This window comes from Rhinopithecus bieti, unplaced genomic scaffold, assembly GCF_001698545.2.
Source record: "Rhinopithecus bieti isolate Rb0 unplaced genomic scaffold, ASM169854v2 scaffold_33488, whole genome shotgun sequence".
NCBI lineage: Eukaryota > Metazoa > Chordata > Mammalia > Primates > Cercopithecidae > Rhinopithecus > Rhinopithecus bieti.
Genome location: NW_016814122.1, coordinates 76,193 through 83,489, shown reverse-complemented (window position 1 = coordinate 83,489; position 7,297 = coordinate 76,193). Strand labels below are relative to the sequence as shown.

At 54.6% G+C, this 7,297-nt stretch overlaps 1 pseudogene; it reads left to right on the top strand.

Moving 5' to 3' along the window:
* Positions 1–359: 359 nt before the first annotated feature.
* On the top strand, positions 360–6,909 carry LOC108513963 (NKG2D ligand 1-like; annotated as a pseudogene).
* The last annotated feature ends 388 nt before the right edge of the window (positions 6,910–7,297 follow it).

The following is a 7,297-nucleotide window of genomic DNA, read 5'->3' as shown; positions in this document are numbered from 1 at the left end:
AGCATTTGTCATTTCTCCACATGTGGACATCCATGCCCAGAAAGCTGAAGAACCTTGCACAGGAATATTCAGCCACAGTATCCGCTGACTTCCATGTCTGAATGCATGATCTCTAGATCCCTGCCATTACAGTCACTTTTGGGCCACTTCTATCCCCATTCTGGGCTGGTCTGAGTCTGGTGGCCAAATGCGGGCATCAGGGGTGAGGCAGGAGAGCCCAGGTGTGCATAGAGGCCCCTTTAAAAACCCTCCTGTTCTGTAGGGCAAGCTGCAGCCACAGGAAGAGGACCCAGCATAAAAGAGCCGCAGCGGGGAACTCAGCCGGGGCGATGTTTGCATAGGGGAACTCAGCAGGAGCGATGTTTGCATCTGGGAACTCAGCGGGGGCGATGTTTGCAGCGGGGAACTCAGCAGGGGCGATGTTCGCACAGATGGAAACCCGCTGCAGTCCACAGCCCCCCAGGTTTGGCCCCAGCCCCCAATTAGGCTCTCACCTGGCTGTCCTGCTCGAAGATCTCCTGCCAGCCTTCTTCTGCCTTCCTCCTGTTTCCCCAGTCACTGACCCAGGTCACCCAGCCTCAGGGGTGGTGCTGCCAGGGTCTTCCCAGTGGCCTCCTCCCAGGACTAACCCGGATTGCTTGTCCCCAGCCCTATGCATGGGAGGCTCTTTTCACACACAGATGCCCAGACCCACCAAGCTGTGCCCCTCCCAAGTCTGAGAACAGCTCACCCCTCTGTGTCTGTTGTCCCGTAGACCACTCTCCACGTGGCCCCTCCTGGACAGTGGCTCTAGTGCATCAGGCCAGAACCTTCTAGGCTCCTGTGTCCCTGCTCAGTCACAGAGGTGGCTGCCCTCCCATGACCCTGTCCTGAAAGCAGAGACAGGCCCTGGGCTTGTCTCTTTTCCTCCTCTTTTCCACAGCTTCAGGACCCTAGGGATTGCTGGTCACCAGGTGCAGGTTCTCCCCACATGAAGACTCATTCAATGGGGAACGGGCTGAGTGGCTGGGGGCAGAGTGGGCTCAGGAGCTCTGCTCACTCCTCACCCCAGGCTAAGCCCTCCCTTGCAGCCAGGGGCCACTGGGCTCCTCGCCTTCCTCTGGCTTCTGTCCATAGATCTAGATGGTTCCATGGTGACTGAGATGAGGATGCACTCTGGATGCCCCTTTGAGGATGGCTGCAGAGACCATCCAGGGACTGAGCAGAGGTGCGGATGCAGCCATAGATTTGGGTGTGGTTGGACACAGATGGGTGTGCAGCAAAGTGAGCTCCACCCATGCGTAGACCCCCACCCTCGGCTTCTGCTGTACGTGGAAACACAATTAATCACATGATGATTGATCACGGTAGGCCACCTAGGCCTTTCTTTTCTTTTTTTCCCAAAAGTCATAGAATATACTCAAAGACCTCCTTATGCTTTTAGTGGAGAGGCAAAGAAGGTCTGCTGCGGACTGGGGAAGCGGCTGCGCCCCGGACAGAGCGGGGGCGGCGGGGTAGGGGGAACTCTGCGACGCAGGCAGAGGGAGGGCGGGTGTCGCTGGCGCAGGCGGTGACTGGCCGCCACGGAATATTCCTGTTAAGTTTCTTCACCTTCCTGTGCATAAGTGTTTACACTGGGGTAATGATAAATGCTATGCTGAAAAATTAAATGAGGCAGTCATGGAAGGAACCATGTCCTGCCCCGCGGGGGGAACGGGGACGCCGCCACCAAGCCGCGGGGGCGGGGTGGAGGGGAGGGTTCGCCCGCCTGGGCCGCTGTCAGGTGACGACCCGGGGGCGGGGCGGGGTGGAGCACCCCCAAACAAGGACAGTCGTCGGATCACGCCCCTTGGATCGCAGCATGGGGCGGGGCGGAGCAGTTCAATTTACTAGCCTGAGTGGGAGGCACCAGGCGATTCCTCCGCCCATGTCCGCCTCGACCCCAACTCCGGTCTCCTGCGCCCCAGGTCCCCATTGGCAGCGGCCGCCTGCCCCGCCTTCCTTCCATACTTCCCGCTTCTGCTACTGCTGTCCTGCTGGTCCGGGTCAGGGCGGGCCGGTCAGTTCCGGGATGGAGCCTAGTCCGGGGCTGGTGCCAAACCTGGGGGGCTGTGGATTGCAGCGGGTTTCGATCTCCCCGAACATCGCCCCCGCTGAGTTCCCCGCTGCGGCTCCTTTACGCTGGGTCCGCGTCCTGCGGCTGCAGCTTGCACTGCAGACAAGGAGGGTTTTTAAAGAGGGCGGAAAAGGAACCACAGGAGGGTGGAGGGGCCAAAGGGTCGCAGAAGACAAGGTGGAGCGGGGATCCCTGGTGCAGCTCCGCAGCCCCACTAGCCCTCGGGAAGGAGAAACCAGAGCTCCCGAAACCCTAGCTGGGATCAGGACAGGGGTGAAGGGGGACTCTACAGGAAAGCGATCACAGACTCACCCACCAGCCGCAGGCCTGCTCTGCTCTCATCTGCTCTCCACCACAGAAACCCTCCAGCACTCCCAGGGCTCCGCCCTGGAACTTCCCCTGCGCTTTGCTGCAGGCACTCACCCCCACCCAAGAGGCTCATCAGACACTTCCCACCATTCACCACTTCTTCACCTTTCACTTCCACTACCCAGGTCCCATCCTTTCACCCCCCCCATCTCAGCCCAGCCCCATCACCACACAGGCTTCCCTCACCTCCCCATCCATGAAGGGGTCCTTAGCACCTCCCCCACCAACTAGCACCTTCTCCCCTTTTGCCTGAGGACACACCCCAGCAAACACACCCCATGCTTTCCACAGAACTTAGTGCAGGGGGCATGGGAAGGACCATTTCCCCCAGGATGACCCTGGGAGCGCCCATGAGTAGAGGCGCCCACTACTTCCCTTGGGACCCAGACCCACCTGTTCTTCCTACTGGGGAGCCAGGGTCATATAGAATAGTCACTACGCAGACAGGAGTCAGCAAACCCTTTCTAGAAAGGAAAGGCTGAAGGCACTTTGGTCCTTGCTGGCCATGGGTACTCTGTGTGTCAAGTCCTGTCCCTTTGTAGAGCAACAGCAGGCAATGGCAACCTGCAGATAAAAGGGAGACCAGATATGGACACCATCCTAGGTTGCTGACCCCAGATGAGGGCACATGCTGTGTCCTGGCAATTGCTGCCCCACTCCCTAGGGTGTCATCTCCAAGTGGTGTAAGTTGAAGAGTCACAGGTGTGTCCGACCCTGCCTGTGGCTTCTGAGTGGTGTGGATGTGATGGATGTGAGTGGAGGTTCTATGGTTCGGGGTCAATGCTCCCCTCCTTTGCTGCTAGGTGGCATCATCGGTCCCTCAGGGTGATCAGGGACCCTCCCTGAAGCCTCAGGTGTGAGCTGAGGGTGAGGGGTGCACCCACATGTTGTCCAGGGGATCGGGGCCAACTGCTTGTGCAGTTTCTTAGTTCCCTGTGGCCCTGCTCCGGCCCATCCCAGGAGACCCACCTGTGTCTTCTCACTGCTGGGCCTATCTTCCTAATGATGTAGAGGGTGAGGAGCACACCCTGTGATGGGCAGCTCTGAGGCTGTGTGGTCACTACCCTCCCATAGCTGGAGGCCCATCTCCACCAGGGCCCAGGACTACACCTGGAACCTCTTTTAAATGAGGCGATTTTGCTGCTGTGAGTGGCACACCTTTGCTTCTGAGCACTAGGGGACCCTGTTGTGATTCCACAGTTGACAATTGCCATGAAATCCACATAGCACCTTTTCCAACCACACATGCTTCTGGGATCTTAGGGACTCCAGGGTCAAATAGCCATATAAGTAGGTCCAGTCCCTCATCACAGAGTGTGTATGGCTGCCTCCCAGCTACAAGAGCAGAGTTGAGTAGTGACAGGGAAGGTCATATGACCAGCACAACCTACAATAGTTACTACATTAACTACAAACACTATCCATTCCCGGCACAAATCCAGGAAATGTGAAAATACCATCAAATGAGTCTATGAACCCAGCATATCCCCCTAAGCTGGACCTGACACAGGTGTCCATCCTTTACTTTGCCCCAAATGCACCTCATGAGTATCAGGGAAGCAAGTTAATGCTTCAGATCTCTGGAAGGAGGCTACACACTGTGTCCACCAGGAGTGTCTGGGTATTTACTGTTTCATGGTGTACACTTACCAGAGTGAATGCCCATCTGGCTCTGTGGGGGAGTCTGAAGGAGTCATTGCAGTTGCTGTGGAATTGAAGGGGCCCATCAGGGCCTCTGGACTCTCCTTCTAGTAATGGACTCTGGGTCTGAGGTGTGGCTCAGTTCTCAAAGCTGGGCAAAGGAGCTCAATTATTTCCTGGGGTGACTCATTTCAGCATCCAGGTCATCCATCCTTGCGTTTTGTCTGTATTTGTTGTAATTATTTAAATCTAGCAGTATTCGGGTTGAGTTTCCATCTCTTTTGGATCCTTGACCCCTTAGTTCTATGAGCCATGAGCACACCTTCCTATGGCTGAGGTCCCCAGCTGGCATTGTGACTTCTTTAATTATTTCCATCATTGCACCCTCCTTCCTCTTGACAGTTGATGGCCTCCAATTGAGATCTCTTATTTCAGGATTTTCCATCCCCATTACTACTGGGAGCCCATTTCAGGAACAGCATTTCCTACCCCTGACCCCGGCCTTCAGCAACAGGCATCCCTGGGCTTCTTGACAGTCTGCTGCCTTCTCCTGGGGCCTTCTTTATATTCTGGGTAAACAGAAGTCCTCCACGCTTCCCATGAGCACAGAGAGTGGACATCGTTCTGGGTTTTCATGCTGCAGCCACTCTGGCATGAGCGCTTCTCTGAGCCCTTTTGCTCTTTCCTCTACACCCTGACTTAGAAGCTCTGGATTTTCCACTTCTTGCCCTGTGAACCATCCCTTTCCAAGGTTCCAGGAATGCATCCTCAAAGCAGATGGGTGTCATTGCCAGGGCTTTGCCAACATATTAAATCATGTGACCCATGACATTAATCACTTGTGTATCTAAACTGAATTCTGCCCTCACCACCCCCCCTGCCACCACCACTGCGCCGGAGCATGCGAGGACAGCTCCCACACCCTCTCCCATCTCCTGCAGTCCACGTGGGCTGCTGCTGAGGGTCCTCCTCATCCAGGCCTTTTCCTGCCACAACAGGCCTGGCACCTCCCCGACAAGATCATGTGCTGACTGATGTTGGCACAGGGCAGGTGGGACATGTCTGGAGGGGACATGTGGTTTCATGGCTGCAGGAACTTTCTCCTCCATATACTCAAGCAAGGGAGACGCTCTAGTCTTTAACTAGTTGACATGACAGCCCTGGCTGGGGCACATCTTGCTCTACCAGCCCAGCCCCTCAGAGGCCTTCACTTGCAGTCACCATAAGGGGGAGGAGGGGTCTCAGGTTCCACTTCCCTCCACACCAATCCTCTCCTGTGTTTTGCTTCCACAGACACACACTGTCTTTGCTATGACTTCAACATCACTCATAAGTTCAGACCTGAACCACGATAGTGTGAAGTTCAAGGCCTGGTGGATGAAAGGCCTTTTCTTCACTATGACTGTGTTAACCACAAGGCCAAAGCCTTTGTTTCTCTGGGGAAGAAAGTCAATGTCACAAAAACCTGGAAAAACAAACTGAAACACTAGGAGACGTGGTGGATTTCCTCAATGGGCAACTGCCTGACATTCAAGTGGAGAATTTAATACACATTGGTAAGTTTCAGATAGTCCAGGACAGCAGGGAGCAGACACAGTAGTAACTTAGAGGCATTTATTGGTTTCATGTAACAAATAAATCAGAAGTTTGTGTCACACAAGAGGCTGAGAAGCATGGGCAGGATGCAGCAGAGAGAGCAAGTCCAGAAGCCAGGAAAGGAAGCAGGGTGGGGCTCAGGATTTGTCAAGATCAGAGCTGATCTCTTTCCAATGGGGCAGAGCCCCTCATTCTGCAGGCCCAGATGTCTTGTGACAATGAAGCCTATGGACACAACAGAGGATCTTAGCAGTTCCTCTTCAATGGACAGACTTTCTTCCTGTTTGACTCAAACAACAGAAAGTGGGCAGTGCTTCATCCTGGAGCCAAGAAGATGAAAGATAAGTGGGAGAAGAACACGGAGGTGACCATGTTCTTCCACAAGATTTCAATGGGGGATTGTAAGATGTGGCTTGAAGAATTTTTGATATACTGGGAAAAAATGCTGGATCCAACAAGTAAGTGAGAGGCCAAAAAAGGAAGCTCTCTTGAGTTCAGATCTTAGCCCGGTGTGTGAGTGTGTGTGAGTGCATGTGCTTGTGAGTGTTTGAGTGAGTGTGAACATGACCCCCTCATAGGGGACTCCTTTTGGGGGTGCTGATGTGCCTGTGCTCTCTCATCCTCCTCTCCCTTCTTCCTTCCTGCACCTGCCTGTGCTCCACCCACTGTGCGTTTCTCACCAGCCTTGAATCTGTGGGTGTCATAGTGTTTCTAGACCTTTTTCGTTAGTGTTCCTTCCTCCTAGAATCACTTTTCCTTTCCTCTCCCTTCATCTGTTTGTGTACATCCATCGAAACTACCTCAAAGGCCAGCCCCAAGACTCTCCCCTCCCTGGCCCTGGGGCATCACCTCCTCTTCCTCCAGAGCCGGATGGTGGGCTGTGCTGTCACCTTGCTTCCCTCAGCAGCTGTGTGAGCTCCCTGAGGACAGGGAATCCTCCCTCTCCCTTCCTACCCCAGAAACTGTCACAGTGGCTTCTCCACAGCAGAGGGGGACAAAAGCTCTTCCAGGATGAGCTGTGGAGGACAGGAGCTGAGGGGGCATCTCCTAAGATTTGGGGCCTGGACAAGGCTTGTCACTTCTGTGTTTCCATTTCAGAACCACACTCTCGGGCCCCAGGCACAACCCAACCCAAAACCATGGCCACCACCTTCAGTGCCTGGAGCCTCCTCCTCATCATTCTCTGCTTTATCCTCCCTGGCATCTGAGGAGAGTCCTTTAGAGTGACAGGTACTGTGGGCAATATTGGGAGGGGAGCAAGGAGCAGGTGAATGAGATGGAAGGATGCAGAAGGAGAATACCCAGAGTCCCACATCTCCCCATGGCAGGAACCTTCTCATCCTGACATGAGACAGATGAATGAGACCTAGTGTCACCTATTGGCAATGACCTGGGTAGCTCAGCCCTGAATTCTGATGGATTCTCACTGTCAGAACCAGAGAGAAAGGGAGGGACCCATACCAAGGCTCAAGCCCTGTTGAGCTTGAGAGGGTTTAGCCAATTCAGGCCTGTTTCAGAGCAGGTTCCTATTCGGGAAAGGTAGTGGTGTGTGGCCTGCAGGCAGTAGGAACTCAGGCATGGGCAGTCCGTACAGTA